Source organism: Schistocerca piceifrons, unplaced genomic scaffold, assembly GCF_021461385.2.
Source record: "Schistocerca piceifrons isolate TAMUIC-IGC-003096 unplaced genomic scaffold, iqSchPice1.1 HiC_scaffold_1075, whole genome shotgun sequence".
Taxonomy (NCBI): Eukaryota; Metazoa; Arthropoda; class Insecta; order Orthoptera; family Acrididae; genus Schistocerca; species Schistocerca piceifrons.
Window position 1 is genome coordinate 19,641 of NW_025726880.1, and position 27,262 is coordinate 46,902.

At 53.2% G+C, this 27,262-nt stretch overlaps 23 non-coding genes across 23 annotated transcripts; all 23 read right to left on the reverse strand.

The window, feature by feature from the left end:
- Window positions 1-120: 120 nt before the first annotated feature.
- Window positions 121-239, reverse strand: LOC124726991. The gene has a single exon (XR_007006851.1). It is a non-coding gene; the product is annotated as a 5S ribosomal RNA (ribosomal RNA).
- A 1,086-nt stretch (window positions 240-1,325) lies between these two features.
- On the reverse strand, window positions 1,326-1,444 carry LOC124726993. The gene has a single exon (XR_007006853.1). It is a non-coding gene; the product is annotated as a 5S ribosomal RNA (ribosomal RNA).
- A 1,086-nt stretch (window positions 1,445-2,530) lies between these two features.
- On the reverse strand, window positions 2,531-2,649 carry LOC124726994. Its single transcript, XR_007006854.1, has one exon. It is a non-coding gene; the product is annotated as a 5S ribosomal RNA (ribosomal RNA).
- A 1,121-nt stretch (window positions 2,650-3,770) lies between these two features.
- On the reverse strand, window positions 3,771-3,889 carry LOC124726995. Its single transcript, XR_007006855.1, has one exon. It is a non-coding gene; the product is annotated as a 5S ribosomal RNA (ribosomal RNA).
- Window positions 3,890-5,010: 1,121 nt separating this feature from the next.
- Window positions 5,011-5,129, reverse strand: LOC124726996. The gene has a single exon (XR_007006856.1). It is a non-coding gene; the product is annotated as a 5S ribosomal RNA (ribosomal RNA).
- A 1,086-nt stretch (window positions 5,130-6,215) lies between these two features.
- Window positions 6,216-6,334, reverse strand: LOC124726998. The gene has a single exon (XR_007006857.1). It is a non-coding gene; the product is annotated as a 5S ribosomal RNA (ribosomal RNA).
- A 1,086-nt stretch (window positions 6,335-7,420) lies between these two features.
- Window positions 7,421-7,539, reverse strand: LOC124726999. Its single transcript, XR_007006858.1, has one exon. It is a non-coding gene; the product is annotated as a 5S ribosomal RNA (ribosomal RNA).
- A 1,086-nt stretch (window positions 7,540-8,625) lies between these two features.
- Window positions 8,626-8,744, reverse strand: LOC124727000. The gene has a single exon (XR_007006859.1). It is a non-coding gene; the product is annotated as a 5S ribosomal RNA (ribosomal RNA).
- Window positions 8,745-9,865: 1,121 nt separating this feature from the next.
- LOC124727001 lies at window positions 9,866-9,984 on the reverse strand. Its single transcript, XR_007006860.1, has one exon. It is a non-coding gene; the product is annotated as a 5S ribosomal RNA (ribosomal RNA).
- Window positions 9,985-11,070: 1,086 nt separating this feature from the next.
- LOC124727002 lies at window positions 11,071-11,189 on the reverse strand. The gene has a single exon (XR_007006861.1). It is a non-coding gene; the product is annotated as a 5S ribosomal RNA (ribosomal RNA).
- Window positions 11,190-12,275: 1,086 nt separating this feature from the next.
- Window positions 12,276-12,394, reverse strand: LOC124727003. The gene has a single exon (XR_007006862.1). It is a non-coding gene; the product is annotated as a 5S ribosomal RNA (ribosomal RNA).
- A 1,086-nt stretch (window positions 12,395-13,480) lies between these two features.
- Window positions 13,481-13,599, reverse strand: LOC124727005. Its single transcript, XR_007006864.1, has one exon. It is a non-coding gene; the product is annotated as a 5S ribosomal RNA (ribosomal RNA).
- Window positions 13,600-14,720: 1,121 nt separating this feature from the next.
- On the reverse strand, window positions 14,721-14,839 carry LOC124727006. Its single transcript, XR_007006865.1, has one exon. It is a non-coding gene; the product is annotated as a 5S ribosomal RNA (ribosomal RNA).
- Window positions 14,840-15,925: 1,086 nt separating this feature from the next.
- LOC124727007 lies at window positions 15,926-16,044 on the reverse strand. The gene has a single exon (XR_007006866.1). It is a non-coding gene; the product is annotated as a 5S ribosomal RNA (ribosomal RNA).
- A 1,086-nt stretch (window positions 16,045-17,130) lies between these two features.
- Window positions 17,131-17,249, reverse strand: LOC124727009. Its single transcript, XR_007006867.1, has one exon. It is a non-coding gene; the product is annotated as a 5S ribosomal RNA (ribosomal RNA).
- A 1,085-nt stretch (window positions 17,250-18,334) lies between these two features.
- On the reverse strand, window positions 18,335-18,453 carry LOC124727010. Its single transcript, XR_007006868.1, has one exon. It is a non-coding gene; the product is annotated as a 5S ribosomal RNA (ribosomal RNA).
- A 1,121-nt stretch (window positions 18,454-19,574) lies between these two features.
- Window positions 19,575-19,693, reverse strand: LOC124727011. Its single transcript, XR_007006869.1, has one exon. It is a non-coding gene; the product is annotated as a 5S ribosomal RNA (ribosomal RNA).
- Window positions 19,694-20,779: 1,086 nt separating this feature from the next.
- Window positions 20,780-20,898, reverse strand: LOC124727012. The gene has a single exon (XR_007006870.1). It is a non-coding gene; the product is annotated as a 5S ribosomal RNA (ribosomal RNA).
- Window positions 20,899-22,018: 1,120 nt separating this feature from the next.
- On the reverse strand, window positions 22,019-22,137 carry LOC124727013. The gene has a single exon (XR_007006871.1). It is a non-coding gene; the product is annotated as a 5S ribosomal RNA (ribosomal RNA).
- Window positions 22,138-23,223: 1,086 nt separating this feature from the next.
- On the reverse strand, window positions 23,224-23,347 carry LOC124727021. The gene has a single exon (XR_007006878.1). It is a non-coding gene; the product is annotated as a 5S ribosomal RNA (ribosomal RNA).
- Window positions 23,348-24,468: 1,121 nt separating this feature from the next.
- On the reverse strand, window positions 24,469-24,588 carry LOC124727017. The gene has a single exon (XR_007006875.1). It is a non-coding gene; the product is annotated as a 5S ribosomal RNA (ribosomal RNA).
- Window positions 24,589-25,676: 1,088 nt separating this feature from the next.
- Window positions 25,677-25,795, reverse strand: LOC124727014. Its single transcript, XR_007006872.1, has one exon. It is a non-coding gene; the product is annotated as a 5S ribosomal RNA (ribosomal RNA).
- A 1,123-nt stretch (window positions 25,796-26,918) lies between these two features.
- LOC124727015 lies at window positions 26,919-27,037 on the reverse strand. Its single transcript, XR_007006873.1, has one exon. It is a non-coding gene; the product is annotated as a 5S ribosomal RNA (ribosomal RNA).
- Window positions 27,038-27,262: the final 225 nt, after the last annotated feature.

A 27,262-nucleotide genomic window follows, 5' to 3' on the forward strand; every position in this document is an offset into this window, starting at 1 on the left:
TGAAAAGAGGGCTGGCAGGGGTAGCGATGCAAAAAGGAGAAAATGTAAGGGATCCAACAGCACCTTTCTTTTTTTATTGGGCTGCCAGGGGTAGCGAGATAATAACAAAAAAAAGAAGGGAGCCAACAGCACCCGGGTTTCCCAGGCGGTCACCCATCCAAGTACTAACCGGGCCCAATGATGCTTAACTTCGGTGATCGGACGAGAACCGGTGCAATCATCATGGTATGGCCGTTGGCACTCACGTAATGTAGGAGCACGGCAGAATTCGCGTTCGGCTTCTCTCCCAATACACAAAGTGTTAGTTTTCCGCCGCATTTGACGAAAGCACGTCCTTCCGCAACAGCCAGTTCCTCGAGGACGCGCGCGGGGGGCGCGCCCCACCGCCGCGTGTGTGAGACGCACTGCTGCTCGTTGCACCTCCTGTCATTCGCTGGGCGCGTGCAGCCTTCGACACTAGCGGAGGACGCAACTTGTCCCTGGTGGCCAGCGGAGGGCCTGTGCGGGGTGTGGCAGTGTCGTGCTGGAGGGCGCCACTGGTAGCGATGTGGGCTTCCTCGCCTCGCCTCACACCAGGTGTCTGCGTAGTTCGCAGAGCATTCGCACCATTCCTATCCCTGTCCCCGTCCCGACTTGTCCCGACTTTGCTCGACTGCCGCTCGCTGCCGCTCGGGTCGTGGCCCATATGACAGTACAAGCACGACAAACATCTGCGAGACGGCCGTGGGCCTAACGGGCGTGTCCGAGACGCCGTTTGCGGCGGCTAGGGCAGCGCCGTGCCGTGGAAAGGTGCGAAAACAGGGACACAGGAGGGTCGCCAATGCATTCATCTCTTCTAGCGACGAAAGAGAAATTTTTGTTTACAAATCTGCAGCCGTACAATGCAACAAAACAATAAGCCCTGACGTATTTCAGGACGTATCTGTCGGTTCGTACTGTTTTGTTATCTCCAGAGACTCTTTGGAAATCTTCCTTGGCACATTCTTCTTCGAGCTGAGGCCATTAATATCGTATCTTATGTTTATTACAGTCGTTTATTTTCAATTTTTTTTTTTGTTGGAACTTTGCACTGCTACGAAACAGTAGGAGGCCCTGGCTTATTTCAGATCACATCTGTCGATTCGTAGTGTTTCGTTATTGTCAAGGATTTCTTGGCACGTTTAAATTGCTGAAGGAAGCATCTTTGTCACAACGGAAAGGTAGTATGAAAAGAGGGCTGGCAGGGGTAGCGATGCAAAAAGGAGAAAATGTAAGGGATCCAACAGCACCTTTCTTTTTTTATTGGGCTGCCAGGGGTAGCGAGATAATAACAAAAAAAAGAAGGGAGCCAACAGCACCCGGGTTTCCCAGGCGGTCACCCATCCAAGTACTAACCGGGCCCAATGATGCTTAACTTCGGTGATCGGACGAGAACCGGTGCAATCATCATGGTATGGCCGTTGGCACTCACGTAATGTAGGAGCACGGCAGAATTCGCGTTCGGCTTCTCTCCCAATACACAAAGTGTTAGTTTTCCGCCGCATTTGACGAAAGCACGTCCTTCCGCAACAGCCAGTTCCTCGAGGACGCGCGCGGGGGGCGCGCCCCACCGCCGCGTGTGTGAGACGCACTGCTGCTCGTTGCACCTCCTGTCATTCGCTGGGCGCGTGCAGCCTTCGACACTAGCGGAGGACGCAACTTGTCCCTGGTGGCCAGCGGAGGGCCTGTGCGGGGTGTGGCAGTGTCGTGCTGGAGGGCGCCACTGGTAGCGATGTGGGCTTCCTCGCCTCGCCTCACACCAGGTGTCTGCGTAGTTCGCAGAGCATTCGCACCATTCCTATCCCTGTCCCCGTCCCGACTTGTCCCGACTTTGCTCGACTGCCGCTCGCTGCCGCTCGGGTCGTGGCCCATATGACAGTACAAGCACGACAAACATCTGCGAGACGGCCGTGGGCCTAACGGGCGTGTCCGAGACGCCGTTTGCGGCGGCTAGGGCAGCGCCGTGCCGTGGAAAGGTGCGAAAACAGGGACACAGGAGGGTCGCCAATGCATTCATCTCTTCTAGCGACGAAAGAGAAATTTTTGTTTACAAATCTGCAGCCGTACAATGCAACAAAACAATAAGCCCTGACGTATTTCAGGACGTATCTGTCGGTTCGTACTGTTTTGTTATCTCCAGAGACTCTTTGGAAATCTTCCTTGGCACATTCTTCTTCGAGCTGAGGCCATTAATATCGTATCTTATGTTTATTACAGTCGTTTATTTTCAATTTTTTTTTTTGTTGGAACTTTGCACTGCTACGAAACAGTAGGAGGCCCTGGCTTATTTCAGATCACATCTGTCGATTCGTAGTGTTTCGTTATTGTCAAGGATTTCTTGGCACGTTTAAATTGCTGAAGGAAGCATCTTTGTCACAACGGAAAGGTAGTATGAAAAGAGGGCTGGCAGGGGTAGCGATGCAAAAAGGAGAAAATGTAAGGGATCCAACAGCACCTTTCTTTTTTTATTGGGCTGCCAGGGGTAGCGAGATAATAACAAAAAAAAGAAGGGAGCCAACAGCACCCGGGTTTCCCAGGCGGTCACCCATCCAAGTACTAACCGGGCCCAATGATGCTTAACTTCGGTGATCGGACGAGAACCGGTGCAATCATCATGGTATGGCCGTTGGCACTCACGTAATGTAGGAGCACGGCAGAATTCGCGTTCGGCTTCTCTCCCAATACACAAAGTGTTAGTTTTCCGCCGCATTTGACGAAAGCACTTTCTTCCGCAACAGCCAGCTCCTCGAGGACGGCGCGGGGGGCGCGCCCAGCGTCCCAGCGGAGCGACGGCCGAATTAGCGGGCGCACCGCCGCGTGTGTGAGACGCACTGCTGCTCGTTGCACGTCCTGTCATTCGCTGGGCGCGTGCAGCCTTCGACACTAGCGGAGGACGCATCTTGTCCCTGGTGTCCAGCGGAGGGCCTGTGCGGGGTGTGGCAGTGTCGTGCTGGAGGGCGCCACTGGTAGCGATGTGGGCTTCCTCGCCTCGCCTCACACCAGGTGTCTGCGTAGTTCGCAGAGCATTCGCACCATTCCTATCCCTGTCCCCGTCCCGACTTGTCCCGACTTTGCTCGACTGCCGCTCGCTGCCGCTCGGGTCGTGGCCCATATGACAGTACAAGCACGACAAACATCTGCGAGACGGCCGTGGGCCTAACGGGCGTGTCCGAGACGCCGTTTGCGGCGGCTAGGGCAGCGCCGTGCCGTGGAAAGGTGCGAAAACAGGGACACAGGAGGGTCGCCAATGCATTCATCTCTTCTAGCGACGAAAGAGAAATTTTTGTTTACAAATCTGCAGCCGTACAATGCAACAAAACAATAAGCCCTGACGTATTTCAGGACGTATCTGTCGGTTCGTACTGTTTTGTTATCTCCAGAGACTCTTTGGAAATCTTCCTTGGCACATTCTTCTTCGAGCTGAGGCCATTAATATCGTATCTTATGTTTATTACAGTCGTTTATTTTCAATTTTTTTTTTTGTTGGAACTTTGCACTGCTACGAAACAGTAGGAGGCCCTGGCTTATTTCAGATCACATCTGTCGATTCGTAGTGTTTCGTTATTGTCAAGGATTTCTTGGCACGTTTAAATTGCTGAAGGAAGCATCTTTGTCACAACGGAAAGGTAGTATGAAAAGAGGGCTGGCAGGGGTAGCGATGCAAAAAGGAGAAAATGTAAGGGATCCAACAGCACCTTTCTTTTTTTATTGGGCTGCCAGGGGTAGCGAGATAATAACAAAAAAAAGAAGGGAGCCAACAGCACCCGGGTTTCCCAGGCGGTCACCCATCCAAGTACTAACCGGGCCCAATGATGCTTAACTTCGGTGATCGGACGAGAACCGGTGCAATCATCATGGTATGGCCGTTGGCACTCACGTAATGTAGGAGCACGGCAGAATTCGCGTTCGGCTTCTCTCCCAATACACAAAGTGTTAGTTTTCCGCCGCATTTGACGAAAGCACTTTCTTCCGCAACAGCCAGCTCCTCGAGGACGGCGCGGGGGGCGCGCCCAGCGTCCCAGCGGAGCGACGGCCGAATTAGCGGGCGCACCGCCGCGTGTGTGAGACGCACTGCTGCTCGTTGCACGTCCTGTCATTCGCTGGGCGCGTGCAGCCTTCGACACTAGCGGAGGACGCATCTTGTCCCTGGTGGCCAGCGGAGGGCCTGTGCGGGGTGTGGCAGTGTCGTGCTGGAGGGCGCCACTGGTAGCGATGTGGGCTTCCTCGCCTCGCCTCACACCAGGTGTCTGCGTAGTTCGCAGAGCATTCGCACCATTCCTATCCCTGTCCCCGTCCCGACTTGTCCCGACTTTGCTCGACTGCCGCTCGCTGCCGCTCGGGTCGTGGCCCATATGACAGTACAAGCACGACAAACATCTGCGAGACGGCCGTGGGCCTAACGGGCGTGTCCGAGACGCCGTTTGCGGCGGCTAGGGCAGCGCCGTGCCGTGGAAAGGTGCAAAAACAGGGACACAGGAGGGTCGCCAATGCATTCATCTCTTCTAGCGACGAAAGAGAAATTTTTGTTTACAAATCTGCAGCCGTACAATGCAACAAAACAATAAGCCCTGACGTATTTCAGGACGTATCTGTCGGTTCGTACTGTTTTGTTATCTCCAGAGACTCTTTGGAAATCTTCCTTGGCACATTCTTCTTCGAGCTGAGGCCATTAATATCGTATCTTATGTTTATTACAGTCGTTTATTTTCAATTTTTTTTTTTGTTGGAACTTTGCACTGCTACGAAACAGTAGGAGGCCCTGGCTTATTTCAGATCACATCTGTCGATTCGTAGTGTTTCGTTATTGTCAAGGATTTCTTGGCACGTTTAAATTGCTGAAGGAAGCATCTTTGTCACAACGGAAAGGTAGTATGAAAAGAGGGCTGGCAGGGGTAGCGATGCAAAAAGGAGAAAATGTAAGGGATCCAACAGCACCTTTCTTTTTTTATTGGGCTGCCAGGGGTAGCGAGATAATAACAAAAAAAAGAAGGGAGCCAACAGCACCCGGGTTTCCCAGGCGGTCACCCATCCAAGTACTAACCGGGCCCAATGATGCTTAACTTCGGTGATCGGACGAGAACCGGTGCAATCATCATGGTATGGCCGTTGGCACTCACGTAATGTAGGAGCACGGCAGAATTCGCGTTCGGCTTCTCTCCCAATACACAAAGTGTTAGTTTTCCGCCGCATTTGACGAAAGCACGTCCTTCCGCAACAGCCAGTTCCTCGAGGACGCGCGCGGGGGGCGCGCCCCACCGCCGCGTGTGTGAGACGCACTGCTGCTCGTTGCACCTCCTGTCATTCGCTGGGCGCGTGCAGCCTTCGACACTAGCGGAGGACGCAACTTGTCCCTGGTGGCCAGCGGAGGGCCTGTGCGGGGTGTGGCAGTGTCGTGCTGGAGGGCGCCACTGGTAGCGATGTGGGCTTCCTCGCCTCGCCTCACACCAGGTGTCTGCGTAGTTCGCAGAGCATTCGCACCATTCCTATCCCTGTCCCCGTCCCGACTTGTCCCGACTTTGCTCGACTGCCGCTCGCTGCCGCTCGGGTCGTGGCCCATATGACAGTACAAGCACGACAAACATCTGCGAGACGGCCGTGGGCCTAACGGGCGTGTCCGAGACGCCGTTTGCGGCGGCTAGGGCAGCGCCGTGCCGTGGAAAGGTGCGAAAACAGGGACACAGGAGGGTCGCCAATGCATTCATCTCTTCTAGCGACGAAAGAGAAATTTTTGTTTACAAATCTGCAGCCGTACAATGCAACAAAACAATAAGCCCTGACGTATTTCAGGACGTATCTGTCGGTTCGTACTGTTTTGTTATCTCCAGAGACTCTTTGGAAATCTTCCTTGGCACATTCTTCTTCGAGCTGAGGCCATTAATATCGTATCTTATGTTTATTACAGTCGTTTATTTTCAATTTTTTTTTTTGTTGGAACTTTGCACTGCTACGAAACAGTAGGAGGCCCTGGCTTATTTCAGATCACATCTGTCGATTCGTAGTGTTTCGTTATTGTCAAGGATTTCTTGGCACGTTTAAATTGCTGAAGGAAGCATCTTTGTCACAACGGAAAGGTAGTATGAAAAGAGGGCTGGCAGGGGTAGCGATGCAAAAAGGAGAAAATGTAAGGGATCCAACAGCACCTTTCTTTTTTTATTGGGCTGCCAGGGGTAGCGAGATAATAACAAAAAAAAGAAGGGAGCCAACAGCACCCGGGTTTCCCAGGCGGTCACCCATCCAAGTACTAACCGGGCCCAATGATGCTTAACTTCGGTGATCGGACGAGAACCGGTGCAATCATCATGGTATGGCCGTTGGCACTCACGTAATGTAGGAGCACGGCAGAATTCGCGTTCGGCTTCTCTCCCAATACACAAAGTGTTAGTTTTCCGCCGCATTTGACGAAAGCACGTCCTTCCGCAACAGCCAGTTCCTCGAGGACGCGCGCGGGGGGCGCGCCCCACCGCCGCGTGTGTGAGACGCACTGCTGCTCGTTGCACCTCCTGTCATTCGCTGGGCGCGTGCAGCCTTCGACACTAGCGGAGGACGCAACTTGTCCCTGGTGGCCAGCGGAGGGCCTGTGCGGGGTGTGGCAGTGTCGTGCTGGAGGGCGCCACTGGTAGCGATGTGGGCTTCCTCGCCTCGCCTCACACCAGGTGTCTGCGTAGTTCGCAGAGCATTCGCACCATTCCTATCCCTGTCCCCGTCCCGACTTGTCCCGACTTTGCTCGACTGCCGCTCGCTGCCGCTCGGGTCGTGGCCCATATGACAGTACAAGCACGACAAACATCTGCGAGACGGCCGTGGGCCTAACGGGCGTGTCCGAGACGCCGTTTGCGGCGGCTAGGGCAGCGCCGTGCCGTGGAAAGGTGCGAAAACAGGGACACAGGAGGGTCGCCAATGCATTCATCTCTTCTAGCGACGAAAGAGAAATTTTTGTTTACAAATCTGCAGCCGTACAATGCAACAAAACAATAAGCCCTGACGTATTTCAGGACGTATCTGTCGGTTCGTACTGTTTTGTTATCTCCAGAGACTCTTTGGAAATCTTCCTTGGCACATTCTTCTTCGAGCTGAGGCCATTAATATCGTATCTTATGTTTATTACAGTCGTTTATTTTCAATTTTTTTTTTTGTTGGAACTTTGCACTGCTACGAAACAGTAGGAGGCCCTGGCTTATTTCAGATCACATCTGTCGATTCGTAGTGTTTCGTTATTGTCAAGGATTTCTTGGCACGTTTAAATTGCTGAAGGAAGCATCTTTGTCACAACGGAAAGGTAGTATGAAAAGAGGGCTGGCAGGGGTAGCGATGCAAAAAGGAGAAAATGTAAGGGATCCAACAGCACCTTTCTTTTTTTATTGGGCTGCCAGGGGTAGCGAGATAATAACAAAAAAAAGAAGGGAGCCAACAGCACCCGGGTTTCCCAGGCGGTCACCCATCCAAGTACTAACCGGGCCCAATGATGCTTAACTTCGGTGATCGGACGAGAACCGGTGCAATCATCATGGTATGGCCGTTGGCACTCACGTAATGTAGGAGCACGGCAGAATTCGCGTTCGGCTTCTCTCCCAATACACAAAGTGTTAGTTTTCCGCCGCATTTGACGAAAGCACGTCCTTCCGCAACAGCCAGTTCCTCGAGGACGCGCGCGGGGGGCGCGCCCCACCGCCGCGTGTGTGAGACGCACTGCTGCTCGTTGCACCTCCTGTCATTCGCTGGGCGCGTGCAGCCTTCGACACTAGCGGAGGACGCAACTTGTCCCTGGTGGCCAGCGGAGGGCCTGTGCGGGGTGTGGCAGTGTCGTGCTGGAGGGCGCCACTGGTAGCGATGTGGGCTTCCTCGCCTCGCCTCACACCAGGTGTCTGCGTAGTTCGCAGAGCATTCGCACCATTCCTATCCCTGTCCCCGTCCCGACTTGTCCCGACTTTGCTCGACTGCCGCTCGCTGCCGCTCGGGTCGTGGCCCATATGACAGTACAAGCACGACAAACATCTGCGAGACGGCCGTGGGCCTAACGGGCGTGTCCGAGACGCCGTTTGCGGCGGCTAGGGCAGCGCCGTGCCGTGGAAAGGTGCGAAAACAGGGACACAGGAGGGTCGCCAATGCATTCATCTCTTCTAGCGACGAAAGAGAAATTTTTGTTTACAAATCTGCAGCCGTACAATGCAACAAAACAATAAGCCCTGACGTATTTCAGGACGTATCTGTCGGTTCGTACTGTTTTGTTATCTCCAGAGACTCTTTGGAAATCTTCCTTGGCACATTCTTCTTCGAGCTGAGGCCATTAATATCGTATCTTATGTTTATTACAGTCGTTTATTTTCAATTTTTTTTTTTGTTGGAACTTTGCACTGCTACGAAACAGTAGGAGGCCCTGGCTTATTTCAGATCACATCTGTCGATTCGTAGTGTTTCGTTATTGTCAAGGATTTCTTGGCACGTTTAAATTGCTGAAGGAAGCATCTTTGTCACAACGGAAAGGTAGTATGAAAAGAGGGCTGGCAGGGGTAGCGATGCAAAAAGGAGAAAATGTAAGGGATCCAACAGCACCTTTCTTTTTTTATTGGGCTGCCAGGGGTAGCGAGATAATAACAAAAAAAAGAAGGGAGCCAACAGCACCCGGGTTTCCCAGGCGGTCACCCATCCAAGTACTAACCGGGCCCAATGATGCTTAACTTCGGTGATCGGACGAGAACCGGTGCAATCATCATGGTATGGCCGTTGGCACTCACGTAATGTAGGAGCACGGCAGAATTCGCGTTCGGCTTCTCTCCCAATACACAAAGTGTTAGTTTTCCGCCGCATTTGACGAAAGCACTTTCTTCCGCAACAGCCAGCTCCTCGAGGACGGCGCGGGGGGCGCGCCCAGCGTCCCAGCGGAGCGACGGCCGAATTAGCGGGCGCACCGCCGCGTGTGTGAGACGCACTGCTGCTCGTTGCACGTCCTGTCATTCGCTGGGCGCGTGCAGCCTTCGACACTAGCGGAGGACGCATCTTGTCCCTGGTGGCCAGCGGAGGGCCTGTGCGGGGTGTGGCAGTGTCGTGCTGGAGGGCGCCACTGGTAGCGATGTGGGCTTCCTCGCCTCGCCTCACACCAGGTGTCTGCGTAGTTCGCAGAGCATTCGCACCATTCCTATCCCTGTCCCCGTCCCGACTTGTCCCGACTTTGCTCGACTGCCGCTCGCTGCCGCTCGGGTCGTGGCCCATATGACAGTACAAGCACGACAAACATCTGCGAGACGGCCGTGGGCCTAACGGGCGTGTCCGAGACGCCGTTTGCGGCGGCTAGGGCAGCGCCGTGCCGTGGAAAGGTGCGAAAACAGGGACACAGGAGGGTCGCCAATGCATTCATCTCTTCTAGCGACGAAAGAGAAATTTTTGTTTACAAATCTGCAGCCGTACAATGCAACAAAACAATAAGCCCTGACGTATTTCAGGACGTATCTGTCGGTTCGTACTGTTTTGTTATCTCCAGAGACTCTTTGGAAATCTTCCTTGGCACATTCTTCTTCGAGCTGAGGCCATTAATATCGTATCTTATGTTTATTACAGTCGTTTATTTTCAATTTTTTTTTTTGTTGGAACTTTGCACTGCTACGAAACAGTAGGAGGCCCTGGCTTATTTCAGATCACATCTGTCGATTCGTAGTGTTTCGTTATTGTCAAGGATTTCTTGGCACGTTTAAATTGCTGAAGGAAGCATCTTTGTCACAACGGAAAGGTAGTATGAAAAGAGGGCTGGCAGGGGTAGCGATGCAAAAAGGAGAAAATGTAAGGGATCCAACAGCACCTTTCTTTTTTTATTGGGCTGCCAGGGGTAGCGAGATAATAACAAAAAAAAGAAGGGAGCCAACAGCACCCGGGTTTCCCAGGCGGTCACCCATCCAAGTACTAACCGGGCCCAATGATGCTTAACTTCGGTGATCGGACGAGAACCGGTGCAATCATCATGGTATGGCCGTTGGCACTCACGTAATGTAGGAGCACGGCAGAATTCGCGTTCGGCTTCTCTCCCAATACACAAAGTGTTAGTTTTCCGCCGCATTTGACGAAAGCACGTCCTTCCGCAACAGCCAGTTCCTCGAGGACGCGCGCGGGGGGCGCGCCCCACCGCCGCGTGTGTGAGACGCACTGCTGCTCGTTGCACCTCCTGTCATTCGCTGGGCGCGTGCAGCCTTCGACACTAGCGGAGGACGCAACTTGTCCCTGGTGGCCAGCGGAGGGCCTGTGCGGGGTGTGGCAGTGTCGTGCTGGAGGGCGCCACTGGTAGCGATGTGGGCTTCCTCGCCTCGCCTCACACCAGGTGTCTGCGTAGTTCGCAGAGCATTCGCACCATTCCTATCCCTGTCCCCGTCCCGACTTGTCCCGACTTTGCTCGACTGCCGCTCGCTGCCGCTCGGGTCGTGGCCCATATGACAGTACAAGCACGACAAACATCTGCGAGACGGCCGTGGGCCTAACGGGCGTGTCCGAGACGCCGTTTGCGGCGGCTAGGGCAGCGCCGTGCCGTGGAAAGGTGCGAAAACAGGGACACAGGAGGGTCGCCAATGCATTCATCTCTTCTAGCGACGAAAGAGAAATTTTTGTTTACAAATCTGCAGCCGTACAATGCAACAAAACAATAAGCCCTGACGTATTTCAGGACGTATCTGTCGGTTCGTACTGTTTTGTTATCTCCAGAGACTCTTTGGAAATCTTCCTTGGCACATTCTTCTTCGAGCTGAGGCCATTAATATCGTATCTTATGTTTATTACAGTCGTTTATTTTCAATTTTTTTTTTTGTTGGAACTTTGCACTGCTACGAAACAGTAGGAGGCCCTGGCTTATTTCAGATCACATCTGTCGATTCGTAGTGTTTCGTTATTGTCAAGGATTTCTTGGCACGTTTAAATTGCTGAAGGAAGCATCTTTGTCACAACGGAAAGGTAGTATGAAAAGAGGGCTGGCAGGGGTAGCGATGCAAAAAGGAGAAAATGTAAGGGATCCAACAGCACCTTTCTTTTTTTATTGGGCTGCCAGGGGTAGCGAGATAATAACAAAAAAAAGAAGGGAGCCAACAGCACCCGGGTTTCCCAGGCGGTCACCCATCCAAGTACTAACCGGGCCCAATGATGCTTAACTTCGGTGATCGGACGAGAACCGGTGCAATCATCATGGTATGGCCGTTGGCACTCACGTAATGTAGGAGCACGGCAGAATTCGCGTTCGGCTTCTCTCCCAATACACAAAGTGTTAGTTTTCCGCCGCATTTGACGAAAGCACGTCCTTCCGCAACAGCCAGTTCCTCGAGGACGCGCGCGGGGGGCGCGCCCCACCGCCGCGTGTGTGAGACGCACTGCTGCTCGTTGCACCTCCTGTCATTCGCTGGGCGCGTGCAGCCTTCGACACTAGCGGAGGACGCAACTTGTCCCTGGTGGCCAGCGGAGGGCCTGTGCGGGGTGTGGCAGTGTCGTGCTGGAGGGCGCCACTGGTAGCGATGTGGGCTTCCTCGCCTCGCCTCACACCAGGTGTCTGCGTAGTTCGCAGAGCATTCGCACCATTCCTATCCCTGTCCCCGTCCCGACTTGTCCCGACTTTGCTCGACTGCCGCTCGCTGCCGCTCGGGTCGTGGCCCATATGACAGTACAAGCACGACAAACATCTGCGAGACGGCCGTGGGCCTAACGGGCGTGTCCGAGACGCCGTTTGCGGCGGCTAGGGCAGCGCCGTGCCGTGGAAAGGTGCGAAAACAGGGACACAGGAGGGTCGCCAATGCATTCATCTCTTCTAGCGACGAAAGAGAAATTTTTGTTTACAAATCTGCAGCCGTACAATGCAACAAAACAATAAGCCCTGACGTATTTCAGGACGTATCTGTCGGTTCGTACTGTTTTGTTATCTCCAGAGACTCTTTGGAAATCTTCCTTGGCACATTCTTCTTCGAGCTGAGGCCATTAATATCGTATCTTATGTTTATTACAGTCGTTTATTTTCAATTTTTTTTTTTGTTGGAACTTTGCACTGCTACGAAACAGTAGGAGGCCCTGGCTTATTTCAGATCACATCTGTCGATTCGTAGTGTTTCGTTATTGTCAAGGATTTCTTGGCACGTTTAAATTGCTGAAGGAAGCATCTTTGTCACAACGGAAAGGTAGTATGAAAAGAGGGCTGGCAGGGGTAGCGATGCAAAAAGGAGAAAATGTAAGGGATCCAACAGCACCTTTCTTTTTTTATTGGGCTGCCAGGGGTAGCGAGATAATAACAAAAAAAAGAAGGGAGCCAACAGCACCCGGGTTTCCCAGGCGGTCACCCATCCAAGTACTAACCGGGCCCAATGATGCTTAACTTCGGTGATCGGACGAGAACCGGTGCAATCATCATGGTATGGCCGTTGGCACTCACGTAATGTAGGAGCACGGCAGAATTCGCGTTCGGCTTCTCTCCCAATACACAAAGTGTTAGTTTTCCGCCGCATTTGACGAAAGCACGTCCTTCCGCAACAGCCAGTTCCTCGAGGACGCGCGCGGGGGGCGCGCCCCACCGCCGCGTGTGTGAGACGCACTGCTGCTCGTTGCACCTCCTGTCATTCGCTGGGCGCGTGCAGCCTTCGACACTAGCGGAGGACGCAACTTGTCCCTGGTGGCCAGCGGAGGGCCTGTGCGGGGTGTGGCAGTGTCGTGCTGGAGGGCGCCACTGGTAGCGATGTGGGCTTCCTCGCCTCGCCTCACACCAGGTGTCTGCGTAGTTCGCAGAGCATTCGCACCATTCCTATCCCTGTCCCCGTCCCGACTTGTCCCGACTTTGCTCGACTGCCGCTCGCTGCCGCTCGGGTCGTGGCCCATATGACAGTACAAGCACGACAAACATCTGCGAGACGGCCGTGGGCCTAACGGGCGTGTCCGAGACGCCGTTTGCGGCGGCTAGGGCAGCGCCGTGCCGTGGAAAGGTGCGAAAACAGGGACACAGGAGGGTCGCCAATGCATTCATCTCTTCTAGCGACGAAAGAGAAATTTTTGTTTACAAATCTGCAGCCGTACAATGCAACAAAACAATAAGCCCTGACGTATTTCAGGACGTATCTGTCGGTTCGTACTGTTTTGTTATCTCCAGAGACTCTTTGGAAATCTTCCTTGGCACATTCTTCTTCGAGCTGAGGCCATTAATATCGTATCTTATGTTTATTACAGTCGTTTATTTTCAATTTTTTTTTTTGTTGGAACTTTGCACTGCTACGAAACAGTAGGAGGCCCTGGCTTATTTCAGATCACATCTGTCGATTCGTAGTGTTTCGTTATTGTCAAGGATTTCTTGGCACGTTTAAATTGCTGAAGGAAGCATCTTTGTCACAACGGAAAGGTAGTATGAAAAGAGGGCTGGCAGGGGTAGCGATGCAAAAAGGAGAAAATGTAAGGGATCCAACAGCACCTTTCTTTTTTTATTGGGCTGCCAGGGGTAGCGAGATAATAACAAAAAAAAGAAGGGAGCCAACAGCACCCGGGTTTCCCAGGCGGTCACCCATCCAAGTACTAACCGGGCCCAATGATGCTTAACTTCGGTGATCGGACGAGAACCGGTGCAATCATCATGGTATGGCCGTTGGCACTCACGTAATGTAGGAGCACGGCAGAATTCGCGTTCGGCTTCTCTCCCAATACACAAAGTGTTAGTTTTCCGCCGCATTTGACGAAAGCACTTTCTTCCGCAACAGCCAGCTCCTCGAGGACGGCGCGGGGGGCGCGCCCAGCGTCCCAGCGGAGCGACGGCCGAATTAGCGGGCGCACCGCCGCGTGTGTGAGACGCACTGCTGCTCGTTGCACGTCCTGTCATTCGCTGGGCGCGTGCAGCCTTCGACACTAGCGGAGGACGCATCTTGTCCCTGGTGTCCAGCGGAGGGCCTGTGCGGGGTGTGGCAGTGTCGTGCTGGAGGGCGCCACTGGTAGCGATGTGGGCTTCCTCGCCTCGCCTCACACCAGGTGTCTGCGTAGTTCGCAGAGCATTCGCACCATTCCTATCCCTGTCCCCGTCCCGACTTGTCCCGACTTTGCTCGACTGCCGCTCGCTGCCGCTCGGGTCGTGGCCCATATGACAGTACAAGCACGACAAACATCTGCGAGACGGCCGTGGGCCTAACGGGCGTGTCCGAGACGCCGTTTGCGGCGGCTAGGGCAGCGCCGTGCCGTGGAAAGGTGCGAAAACAGGGACACAGGAGGGTCGCCAATGCATTCATCTCTTCTAGCGACGAAAGAGAAATTTTTGTTTACAAATCTGCAGCCGTACAATGCAACAAAACAATAAGCCCTGACGTATTTCAGGACGTATCTGTCGGTTCGTACTGTTTTGTTATCTCCAGAGACTCTTTGGAAATCTTCCTTGGCACATTCTTCTTCGAGCTGAGGCCATTAATATCGTATCTTATGTTTATTACAGTCGTTTATTTTCAATTTTTTTTTTTGTTGGAACTTTGCACTGCTACGAAACAGTAGGAGGCCCTGGCTTATTTCAGATCACATCTGTCGATTCGTAGTGTTTCGTTATTGTCAAGGATTTCTTGGCACGTTTAAATTGCTGAAGGAAGCATCTTTGTCACAACGGAAAGGTAGTATGAAAAGAGGGCTGGCAGGGGTAGCGATGCAAAAAGGAGAAAATGTAAGGGATCCAACAGCACCTTTCTTTTTTTATTGGGCTGCCAGGGGTAGCGAGATAATAACAAAAAAAAGAAGGGAGCCAACAGCACCCGGGTTTCCCAGGCGGTCACCCATCCAAGTACTAACCGGGCCCAATGATGCTTAACTTCGGTGATCGGACGAGAACCGGTGCAATCATCATGGTATGGCCGTTGGCACTCACGTAATGTAGGAGCACGGCAGAATTCGCGTTCGGCTTCTCTCCCAATACACAAAGTGTTAGTTTTCCGCCGCATTTGACGAAAGCACGTCCTTCCGCAACAGCCAGTTCCTCGAGGACGCGCGCGGGGGGCGCGCCCCACCGCCGCGTGTGTGAGACGCACTGCTGCTCGTTGCACCTCCTGTCATTCGCTGGGCGCGTGCAGCCTTCGACACTAGCGGAGGACGCAACTTGTCCCTGGTGGCCAGCGGAGGGCCTGTGCGGGGTGTGGCAGTGTCGTGCTGGAGGGCGCCACTGGTAGCGATGTGGGCTTCCTCGCCTCGCCTCACACCAGGTGTCTGCGTAGTTCGCAGAGCATTCGCACCATTCCTATCCCTGTCCCCGTCCCGACTTGTCCCGACTTTGCTCGACTGCCGCTCGCTGCCGCTCGGGTCGTGGCCCATATGACAGTACAAGCACGACAAACATCTGCGAGACGGCCGTGGGCCTAACGGGCGTGTCCGAGACGCCGTTTGCGGCGGCTAGGGCAGCGCCGTGCCGTGGAAAGGTGCGAAAACAGGGACACAGGAGGGTCGCCAATGCATTCATCTCTTCTAGCGACGAAAGAGAAATTTTTGTTTACAAATCTGCAGCCGTACAATGCAACAAAACAATAAGCCCTGACGTATTTCAGGACGTATCTGTCGGTTCGTACTGTTTTGTTATCTCCAGAGACTCTTTGGAAATCTTCCTTGGCACATTCTTCTTCGAGCTGAGGCCATTAATATCGTATCTTATGTTTATTACAGTCGTTTATTTTCAATTTTTTTTTTTGTTGGAACTTTGCACTGCTACGAAACAGTAGGAGGCCCTGGCTTATTTCAGATCACATCTGTCGATTCGTAGTGTTTCGTTATTGTCAAGGATTTCTTGGCACGTTTAAATTGCTGAAGGAAGCATCTTTGTCACAACGGAAAGGTAGTATGAAAAGAGGGCTGGCAGGGGTAGCGATGCAAAAAGGAGAAAATGTAAGGGATCCAACAGCACCTTTCTTTTTTTATTGGGCTGCCAGGGGTAGCGAGATAATAACAAAAAAAAGAAGGGAGCCAACAGCACCCGGGTTTCCCAGGCGGTCACCCATCCAAGTACTAACCGGGCCCAATGATGCTTAACTTCGGTGATCGGACGAGAACCGGTGCAATCATCATGGTATGGCCGTTGGCACTCACGTAATGTAGGAGCACGGCAGAATTCGCGTTCGGCTTCTCTCCCAATACACAAAGTGTTAGTTTTCCGCCGCATTTGACGAAAGCACGTCCTTCCGCAACAGCCAGTTCCTCGAGGACGCGCGCGGGGGGCGCGCCCCACCGCCGCGTGTGTGAGACGCACTGCTGCTCGTTGCACCTCCTGTCATTCGCTGGGCGCGTGCAGCCTTCGACACTAGCGGAGGACGCAACTTGTCCCTGGTGGCCAGCGGAGGGCCTGTGCGGGGTGTGGCAGTGTCGTGCTGGAGGGCGCCACTGGTAGCGATGTGGGCTTCCTCGCCTCGCCTCACACCAGGTGTCTGCGTAGTTCGCAGAGCATTCGCACCATTCCTATCCCTGTCCCCGTCCCGACTTGTCCCGACTTTGCTCGACTGCCGCTCGCTGCCGCTCGGGTCGTGGCCCATATGACAGTACAAGCACGACAAACATCTGCGAGACGGCCGTGGGCCTAACGGGCGTGTCCGAGACGCCGTTTGCGGCGGCTAGGGCAGCGCCGTGCCGTGGAAAGGTGCGAAAACAGGGACACAGGAGGGTCGCCAATGCATTCATCTCTTCTAGCGACGAAAGAGAAATTTTTGTTTACAAATCTGCAGCCGTACAATGCAACAAAACAATAAGCCCTGACGTATTTCAGGACGTATCTGTCGGTTCGTACTGTTTTGTTATCTCCAGAGACTCTTTGGAAATCTTCCTTGGCACATTCTTCTTCGAGCTGAGGCCATTAATATCGTATCTTATGTTTATTACAGTCGTTTATTTTCAATTTTTTTTTTTGTTGGAACTTTGCACTGCTACGAAACAGTAGGAGGCCCTGGCTTATTTCAGATCACATCTGTCGATTCGTAGTGTTTCGTTATTGTCAAGGATTTCTTGGCACGTTTAAATTGCTGAAGGAAGCATCTTTGTCACAACGGAAAGGTAGTATGAAAAGAGGGCTGGCAGGGGTAGCGATGCAAAAAGGAGAAAATGTAAGGGATCCAACAGCACCTTTCTTTTTTTATTGGGCTGCCAGGGGTAGCGAGATAATAACAAAAAAAAGAAGGGAGCCAACAGCACCCGGGTTTCCCAGGCGGTCACCCATCCAAGTACTAACCGGGCCCAATGATGCTTAACTTCGGTGATCGGACGAGAACCGGTGCAATCATCATGGTATGGCCGTTGGCACTCACGTAATGTAGGAGCACGGCAGAATTCGCGTTCGGCTTCTCTCCCAATACACAAAGTGTTAGTTTTCCGCCGCATTTGACGAAAGCACGTCCTTCCGCAACAGCCAGTTCCTCGAGGACGCGCGCGGGGGGCGCGCCCCACCGCCGCGTGTGTGAGACGCACTGCTGCTCGTTGCACCTCCTGTCATTCGCTGGGCGCGTGCAGCCTTCGACACTAGCGGAGGACGCAACTTGTCCCTGGTGGCCAGCGGAGGGCCTGTGCGGGGTGTGGCAGTGTCGTGCTGGAGGGCGCCACTGGTAGCGATGTGGGCTTCCTCGCCTCGCCTCACACCAGGTGTCTGCGTAGTTCGCAGAGCATTCGCACCATTCCTATCCCTGTCCCCGTCCCGACTTGTCCCGACTTTGCTCGACTGCCGCTCGCTGCCGCTCGGGTCGTGGCCCATATGACAGTACAAGCACGACAAACATCTGCGAGACGGCCGTGGGCCTAACGGGCGTGTCCGAGACGCCGTTTGCGGCGGCTAGGGCAGCGCCGTGCCGTGGAAAGGTGCGAAAACAGGGACACAGGAGGGTCGCCAATGCATTCATCTCTTCTAGCGACGAAAGAGAAATTTTTGTTTACAAATCTGCAGCCGTACAATGCAACAAAACAATAAGCCCTGACGTATTTCAGGACGTATCTGTCGGTTCGTACTGTTTTGTTATCTCCAGAGACTCTTTGGAAATCTTCCTTGGCACATTCTTCTTCGAGCTGAGGCCATTAATATCGTATCTTATGTTTATTACAGTCGTTTATTTTCAATTTTTTTTTTGTTGGAACTTTGCACTGCTACGAAACAGTAGGAGGCCCTGGCTTATTTCAGATCACATCTGTCGATTCGTAGTGTTTCGTTATTGTCAAGGATTTCTTGGCACGTTTAAATTGCTGAAGGAAGCATCTTTGTCACAACGGAAAGGTAGTATGAAAAGAGGGCTGGCAGGGGTAGCGATGCAAAAAGGAGAAAATGTAAGGGATCCAACAGCACCTTTCTTTTTTTATTGGGCTGCCAGGGGTAGCGAGATAATAACAAAAAAAAGAAGGGAGCCAACAGCACCCGGGTTTCCCAGGCGGTCACCCATCCAAGTACTAACCGGGCCCAATGATGCTTAACTTCGGTGATCGGACGAGAACCGGTGCAATCATCATGGTATGGCCGTTGGCACTCACGTAATGTAGGAGCACGGCAGAATTCGCGTTCGGCTTCTCTCCCAATACACAAAGTGTTAGTTTTCCGCCGCATTTGACGAAAGCACTTTCTTCCGCAACAGCCAGCTCCTCGAGGACGGCGCGGGGGGCGCGCCCAGCGTCCCAGCGGAGCGACGGCCGAATTAGCGGGCGCACCGCCGCGTGTGTGAGACGCACTGCTGCTCGTTGCACGTCCTGTCATTCGCTGGGCGCGTGCAGCCTTCGACACTAGCGGAGGACGCATCTTGTCCCTGGTGTCCAGCGGAGGGCCTGTGCGGGGTGTGGCAGTGTCGTGCTGGAGGGCGCCACTGGTAGCGATGTGGGCTTCCTCGCCTCGCCTCACACCAGGTGTCTGCGTAGTTCGCAGAGCATTCGCACCATTCCTATCCCTGTCCCCGTCCCGACTTGTCCCGACTTTGCTCGACTGCCGCTCGCTGCCGCTCGGGTCGTGGCCCATATGACAGTACAAGCACGACAAACATCTGCGAGACGGCCGTGGGCCTAACGGGCGTGTCCGAGACGCCGTTTGCGGCGGCTAGGGCAGCGCCGTGCCGTGGAAAGGTGCGAAAACAGGGACACAGGAGGGTCGCCAATGCATTCATCTCTTCTAGCGACGAAAGAGAAATTTTTGTTTACAAATCTGCAGCCGTACAATGCAACAAAACAATAAGCCCTGACGTATTTCAGGACGTATCTGTCGGTTCGTACTGTTTTGTTATCTCCAGAGACTCTTTGGAAATCTTCCTTGGCACATTCTTCTTCGAGCTGAGGCCATTAATATCGTATCTTATGTTTATTACAGTCGTTTATTTTCAATTTTTTTTTTTGTTGGAACTTTGCACTGCTACGAAACAGTAGGAGGCCCTGGCTTATTTCAGATCACATCTGTCGATTCGTAGTGTTTCGTTATTGTCAAGGATTTCTTGGCACGTTTAAATTGCTGAAGGAAGCATCTTTGTCACAACGGAAAGGTAGTATGAAAAGAGGGCTGGCAGGGGTAGCGATGCAAAAAGGAGAAAATGTAAGGGATCCAACAGCACCTTTCTTTTTTTATTGGGCTGCCAGGGGTAGCGAGATAATAACAAAAAAAAGAAGGGAGCCAACAGCACCCGGGTTTCCCAGGCGGTCACCCATCCAAGTACTAACCGGGCCCAATGATGCTTAACTTCGGTGATCGGACGAGAACCGGTGCAATCATCATGGTATGGCCGTTGGCACTCACGTAATGTAGGAGCACGGCAGAATTCGCGTTCGGCTTCTCTCCCAATACACAAAGTGTTAGTTTTCCGCCGCATTTGACGAAAGCACGTCCTTCCGCAACAGCCAGTTCCTCGAGGACGCGCGCGGGGGGCGCGCCCCACCGCCGCGTGTGTGAGACGCACTGCTGCTCGTTGCACCTCCTGTCATTCGCTGGGCGCGTGCAGCCTTCGACACTAGCGGAGGACGCAACTTGTCCCTGGTGGCCAGCGGAGGGCCTGTGCGGGGTGTGGCAGTGTCGTGCTGGAGGGCGCCACTGGTAGCGATGTGGGCTTCCTCGCCTCGCCTCACACCAGGTGTCTGCGTAGTTCGCAGAGCATTCGCACCATTCCTATCCCTGTCCCCGTCCCGACTTGTCCCGACTTTGCTCGACTGCCGCTCGCTGCCGCTCGGGTCGTGGCCCATATGACAGTACAAGCACGACAAACATCTGCGAGACGGCCGTGGGCCTAACGGGCGTGTCCGAGACGCCGTTTGCGGCGGCTAGGGCAGCGCCGTGCCGTGGAAAGGTGCGAAAACAGGGACACAGGAGGGTCGCCAATGCATTCATCTCTTCTAGCGACGAAAGAGAAATTTTTGTTTACAAATCTGCAGCCGTACAATGCAACAAAACAATAAGCCCTGACGTATTTCAGGACGTATCTGTCGGTTCGTACTGTTTTGTTATCTCCAGAGACTCTTTGGAAATCTTCCTTGGCACATTCTTCTTCGAGCTGAGGCCATTAATATCGTATCTTATGTTTATTACAGTCGTTTATTTTCAATTTTTTTTTTTGTTGGAACTTTGCACTGCTACGAAACAGTAGGAGGCCCTGGCTTATTTCAGATCACATCTGTCGATTCGTAGTGTTTCGTTATTGTCAAGGATTTCTTGGCACGTTTAAATTGCTGAAGGAAGCATCTTTGTCACAACGGAAAGGTAGTATGAAAAGAGGGCTGGCAGGGGTAGCGATGCAAAAAGGAGAAAATGTAAGGGATCCAACAGCACCTTTCTTTTTTTATTGGGCTGCCAGGGGTAGCGAGATAATAACAAAAAAAAGAAGGGAGCCAACAGCACCCGGGTTTCCCAGGCGGTCACCCATCCAAGTACTAACCGGGCCCAATGATGCTTAACTTCGGTGATCGGACGAGAACCGGTGCAATCATCATGGTATGGCCGTTGGCACTCACGTAATGTAGGAGCACGGCAGAATTCGCGTTCGGCTTCTCTCCCAATACACAAAGTGTTAGTTTTCCGCCGCATTTGACGAAAGCACTTTCTTCCGCAACAGCCAGCTCCTCGAGGACGGCGCGGGGGGCGCGCCCAGCGTCCCAGCGGAGCGACGGCCGAATTAGCGGGCGCACCGCCGCGTGTGTGAGACGCACTGCTGCTCGTTGCACGTCCTGTCATTCGCTGGGCGCGTGCAGCCTTCGACACTAGCGGAGGACGCATCTTGTCCCTGGTGTCCAGCGGAGGGCCTGTGCGGGGTGTGGCAGTGTCGTGCTGGAGGGCGCCACTGGTAGCGATGTGGGCTTCCTCGCCTCGCCTCACACCAGGTGTCTGCGTAGTTCGCAGAGCATTCGCACCATTCCTATCCCTGTCCCCGTCCCGACTTGTCCCGACTTTGCTCGACTGCCGCTCGCTGCCGCTCGGGTCGTGGCCCATATGACAGTACAAGCACGACAAACATCTGCGAGACGGCCGTGGGCCTAACGGGCGTGTCCGAGACGCCGTTTGCGGCGGCTAGGGCAGCGCCGTGCCGTGGAAAGGTGCGAAAACAGGGACACAGGAGGGTCGCCAATGCATTCATCTCTTCTAGCGACGAAAGAGAAATTTTTGTTTACAAATCTGCAGCCGTACAATGCAACAAAACAATAAGCCCTGACGTATTTCAGGACGTATCTGTCGGTTCGTACTGTTTTGTTATCTCCAGAGACTCTTTGGAAATCTTCCTTGGCACATTCTTCTTCGAGCTGAGGCCATTAATATCGTATCTTATGTTTATTACAGTCGTTTATTTTCAATTTTTTTTTTGTTGGAACTTTGCACTGCTACGAAACAGTAGGAGGCCCTGGCTTATTTCAGATCACATCTGTCGATTCGTAGTGTTTCGTTATTGTCAAGGATTTCTTGGCACGTTTAAATTGCTGAAGGAAGCATCTTTGTCACAACGGAAAGGTAGTATGAAAAGAGGGCTGGCAGGGGTAGCGATGCAAAAAGGAGAAAATGTAAGGGATCCAACAGCACCTTTCTTTTTTTATTGGGCTGCCAGGGGTAGCGAGATAATAACAAAAAAAAGAAGGGAGCCAACAGCACCCGGGTTTCCCAGGCGGTCACCCATCCAAGTACTAACCGGGCCCAATGATGCTTAACTTCGGTGATCGGACGAGAACCGGTGCAATCATCATGGTATGGCCGTTGGCACTCACGTAATGTAGGAGCACGGCAGAATTCGCGTTCGGCTTCTCTCCCAATACACAAAGTGTTAGTTTTCCGCCGCATTTGACGAAAGCACGTCCTTCCGCAACAGCCAGTTCCTCGAGGACGCGCGCGGGGGGCGCGCCCCACCGCCGCGTGTGTGAGACGCACTGCTGCTCGTTGCACCTCCTGTCATTCGCTGGGCGCGTGCAGCCTTCGACACTAGCGGAGGACGCAACTTGTCCCTGGTGGCCAGCGGAGGGCCTGTGCGGGGTGTGGCAGTGTCGTGCTGGAGGGCGCCACTGGTAGCGATGTGGGCTTCCTCGCCTCGCCTCACACCAGGTGTCTGCGTAGTTCGCAGAGCATTCGCACCATTCCTATCCCTGTCCCCGTCCCGACTTGTCCCGACTTTGCTCGACTGCCGCTCGCTGCCGCTCGGGTCGTGGCCCATATGACAGTACAAGCACGACAAACATCTGCGAGACGGCCGTGGGCCTAACGGGCGTGTCCGAGACGCCGTTTGCGGCGGCTAGGGCAGCGCCGTGCCGTGGAAAGGTGCGAAAACAGGGACACAGGAGGGTCGCCAATGCATTCATCTCTTCTAGCGACGAAAGAGAAATTTTTGTTTACAAATCTGCAGCCGTACAATGCAACAAAACAATAAGCCCTGACGTATTTCAGGACGTATCTGTCGGTTCGTACTGTTTTGTTATCTCCAGAGACTCTTTGGAAATCTTCCTTGGCACATTCTTCTTCGAGCTGAGGCCATTAATATCGTATCTTATGTTTATTACAGTCGTTTATTTTCAATTTTTTTTTTTGTTGGAACTTTGCACTGCTACGAAACAGTAGGAGGCCCTGGCTTATTTCAGATCACATCTGTCGATTCGTAGTGTTTCGTTATTGTCAAGGATTTCTTGGCACGTTTAAATTGCTGAAGGAAGCATCTTTGTCACAACGGAAAGGTAGTATGAAAAGAGGGCTGGCAGGGGTAGCGATGCAAAAAGGAGAAAATGTAAGGGATCCAACAGCACCTTTCTTTTTTTATTGGGCTGCCAGGGGTAGCGAGATAATAACAAAAAAAAGAAGGGAGCCAACAGCACCCGGGTTTCCCAGGCGGTCACCCATCCAAGTACTAACCGGGCCCAATGATGCTTAACTTAACTTCGGTGATCGGACGAGAACCGGTGCAATCATCATGGTATGGCCGTTGGCACTCACGTAATGTAGGAGCACGGCAGAATTCGCGTTCGGCTTCTCTCCCAATACACAAAGTGTTAGTTTTCCGCCGCATTTGACGAAAGCACTTTCTTCCGCAACAGCCAGCTCCTCGAGGACGGCGCGGGGGGCGCGCCCAGCGTCCCAGCGGAGCGACGGCCGAATTAGCGGGCGCACCGCCGCGTGTGTGAGACGCACTGCTGCTCGTTGCACGTCCTGTCATTCGCTGGGCGCGTGCAGCCTTCGACACTAGCGGAGGACGCATCTTGTCCCTGGTGTCCAGCGGAGGGCCTGTGCGGGGTGTGGCAGTGTCGTGCTGGAGGGCGCCACTGGTAGCGATGTGGGCTTCCTCGCCTCGCCTCACACCAGGTGTCTGCGTAGTTCGCAGAGCATTCGCACCATTCCTATCCCTGTCCCCGTCCCGACTTGTCCCGACTTTGCTCGACTGCCGCTCGCTGCCGCTCGGGTCGTGGCCCATATGACAGTACAAGCACGACAAACATCTGCGAGACGGCCGTGGGCCTAAGCGGCGTGTCCGAGACGCCGTTTGCGGCGGCTAGGGCAGCGCCGTGCCGTGGAAAGGTGCGAAAACAGGGACACAGGAGGGTCGCCAATGCATTCATCTCTTCTAGCGACGAAAGAGAAATTTTTGTTTACAAATCTGCAGCCGTACAATGCAACAAAACAATAAGCCCTGACGTATTTCAGGACGTATCTGTCGGTTCGTACTGTTTTGTTATCTCCAGAGACTCTTTGGAAATCTTCCTTGGCACATTCTTCTTCGAGCTGAGGCCATTAATATCGTATCTTATGTTTATTACAGTCGTTTATTTTCAATTTTTTTTTTTGTTGGAACTTTGCACTGCTACGAAACAGTAGGAGGCCCTGGCTTATTTCAGATCACATCTGTCGATTCGTAGTGTTTCGTTATTGTCAAGGATTTCTTGGCACGTTTAAATTGCTGAAGGAAGCATCTTTGTCACAACGGAAAGGTAGTATGAAAAGAGGGCTGGCAGGGGTAGCGATGCAAAAAGGAGAAAATGTAAGGGATCCAACAGCACCTTTCTTTTTTTATTGGGCTGCCAGGGGTAGCGAGATAATAACAAAAAAAAGAAGGGAGCCAACAGCACCCGGGTTTCCCCAGGCGGTCACCCATCCAAGTACTAACCGGGCCCAATGATGCTTAACTTCGGTGATCGGACGAGAACCGGTGCAATCATCATGGTATGGCCGTTGGCACTCACGTAATGTAGGAGCACGGCAGAATTCGCGTTCGGCTTCTCTCCCAATACACAAAGTGTTAGTTTTCCGCCGCATTTGACGAAAGCACGTCCTTCCGCAACAGCCAGTTCCTCGAGGACGCGCGCGGGGGGCGCGCCCCACCGCCGCGTGTGTGAGACGCACTGCTGCTCGTTGCACCTCCTGTCATTCGCTGGGCGCGTGCAGCCTTCGACACTAGCGGAGGACGCAACTTGTCCCTGGTGGCCAGCGGAGGGCCCTGTGCGGGGTGTGGCAGTGTCGTGCTGGAGGGCGCCACTGGTAGCGATGTGGGCTTCCTCGCCTCGCCTCACACCAGGTGTCTGCGTAGTTCGCAGAGCATTCGCACCATTCCTATCCCTGTCCCCGTCCCGACTTGTCCCGACTTTGCTCGACTGCCGCTCGCTGCCGCTCGGGTCGTGGCCCATATGACAGTACAAGCACGACAAACATCTGCGAGACGGCCGTGGGCCTAACGGGCGTGTCCGAGACGCCGTTTGCGGCGGCTAGGGCAGCGCCGTGCCGTGGAAAGGTGCGAAAACAGGGACACAGGAGGGTCGCCAATGCATTCATCTCTTCTAGCGACGAAAGAGAAATTTTTGTTTACAAATCTGCAGCCGTACAATGCAACAAAACAATAAGCCCTGACGTATTTCAGGACGTATCTGTCGGTTCGTACTGTTTTGTTATCTCCAGAGACTCTTTGGAAATCTTCCTTGGCACATTCTTCTTCGAGCTGAGGCCATTAATATCGTATCTTATGTTTATTACAGTCGTTTATTTTCAATTTTTTTTTTTTGTTGGAACTTTGCACTGCTACGAAACAGTAGGAGGCCCTGGCTTATTTCAGATCACATCTGTCGATTCGTAGTGTTTCGTTATTGTCAAGGATTTCTTGGCACGTTTAAATTGCTGAAGGAAGCATCTTTGTCACAACGGAAAGGTAGTATGAAAAGAGGGCTGGCAGGGGTAGCGATGCAAAAAGGAGAAAATGTAAGGGATCCAACAGCACCTTTCTTTTTTTATTGGGCTGCCAGGGGTAGCGAGATAATAACAAAAAAAAGAAGGGAGCCAACAGCACCCGGGTTTCCCAGGCGGTCACCCATCCAAGTACTAACCGGGCCCAATGATGCTTAACTTCGGTGATCGGACGAGAACCGGTGCAATCATCATGGTATGGCCGTTGGCACTCACGTAATGTAGGAGCACGGCAGAATTCGCGTTCGGCTTCTCTCCCAATACACAAAGTGTTAGTTTTCCGCCGCATTTGACGAAAGCACTTTCTTCCGCAACAGCCAGCTCCTCGAGGACGGCGCGGGGGGCGCGCCCAGCGTCCCAGCGGAGCGACGGCCGAATTAGCGGGCGCACCGCCGCGTGTGTGAGACGCACTGCTGCTCGTTGCACGTCCTGTCATTCGCTGGGCGCGTGCAGCCTTCGACACTAGCGGAGGACGCATCTTGTCCCTGGTGGCCAGCGGAGGGCCTGTGCGGGGTGTGGCAGTGTCGTGCTGGAGGGCGCCACTGGTAGCGATGTGGGCTTCCTCGCCTCGCCTCACACCAGGTGTCTGCGTAGTTCGCAGAGCATTCGCACCATTCCTATCCCTGTCCCCGTCCCGACTTGTCCCGACTTTGCTCGACTGCCGCTCGCTGCCGCTCGGGTCGTGGCCCATATGACAGTACAAGCACGACAAACATCTGCGAGACGGCCGTGGGCCTAACGGGCGTGTCCGAGACGCCGTTTGCGGCGGCTAGGGCAGCGCCGTGCCGTGGAAAGGTGCGAAAACAGGGACACAGGAGGGTCGCCAATGCATTCATCTCTTCTAGCGACGAAAGAGAAATTTTTGTTTACAAATCTGCAGCCGTACAATGCAACAAAACAATAAGCCCTGACGTATTTCAGGACGTATCTGTCGGTTCGTACTGTTTTGTTATCTCCAGAGACTCTTTGGAAATCTTCCTTGGCACATTCTTCTTCGAGCTGAGGCCATTAATATCGTATCTTATGTTTATTACAGTCGTTTATTTTCAATTTTTTTTTTTGTTGGAACTTTGCACTGCTACGAAACAGTAGGAGGCCCTGGCTTATTTCAGATCACATATCTGTCGATTCGTAGTGTTTCGTTATTGTCAAGGATTTCTTGGCACGTTTAAATTGCTGAAGGAAGCATCTTTGTCACAACGGAAAGGTAGTATGAAAAGAGGGCTGGCAGGGGTAGCGATGCAAAAAGGAGAAAATGTAAGGGATCCAACAGCACCTTTCTTTTTTTATTGGGCTGCCAGGGGTAGCGAGATAATAACAAAAAAAAGAAGGGAGCCAACAGCACCCGGGTTTCCCAGGCGGTCACCCATCCAAGTACTAACCGGGCCCAATGATGCTTAACTTCGGTGATCGGACGAGAACCGGTGCAATCATCATGGTATGGCCGTTGGCACTCACGTAATGTAGGAGCACGGCAGAATTCGCGTTCGGCTTCTCCTCCCAATACACAAAGTGTTAGTTTTCCGCCGCATTTGACGAAAGCACGTCCTTCCGCAACAGCCAGTTCCTCGAGGACGCGCGCGGGGGGCGCGCCCCACCGCCGCGTGTGTGAGACGCACTGCTGCTCGTTGCACCTCCTGTCATTCGCTGGGCGCGTGCAGCCTTCGACACTAGCGG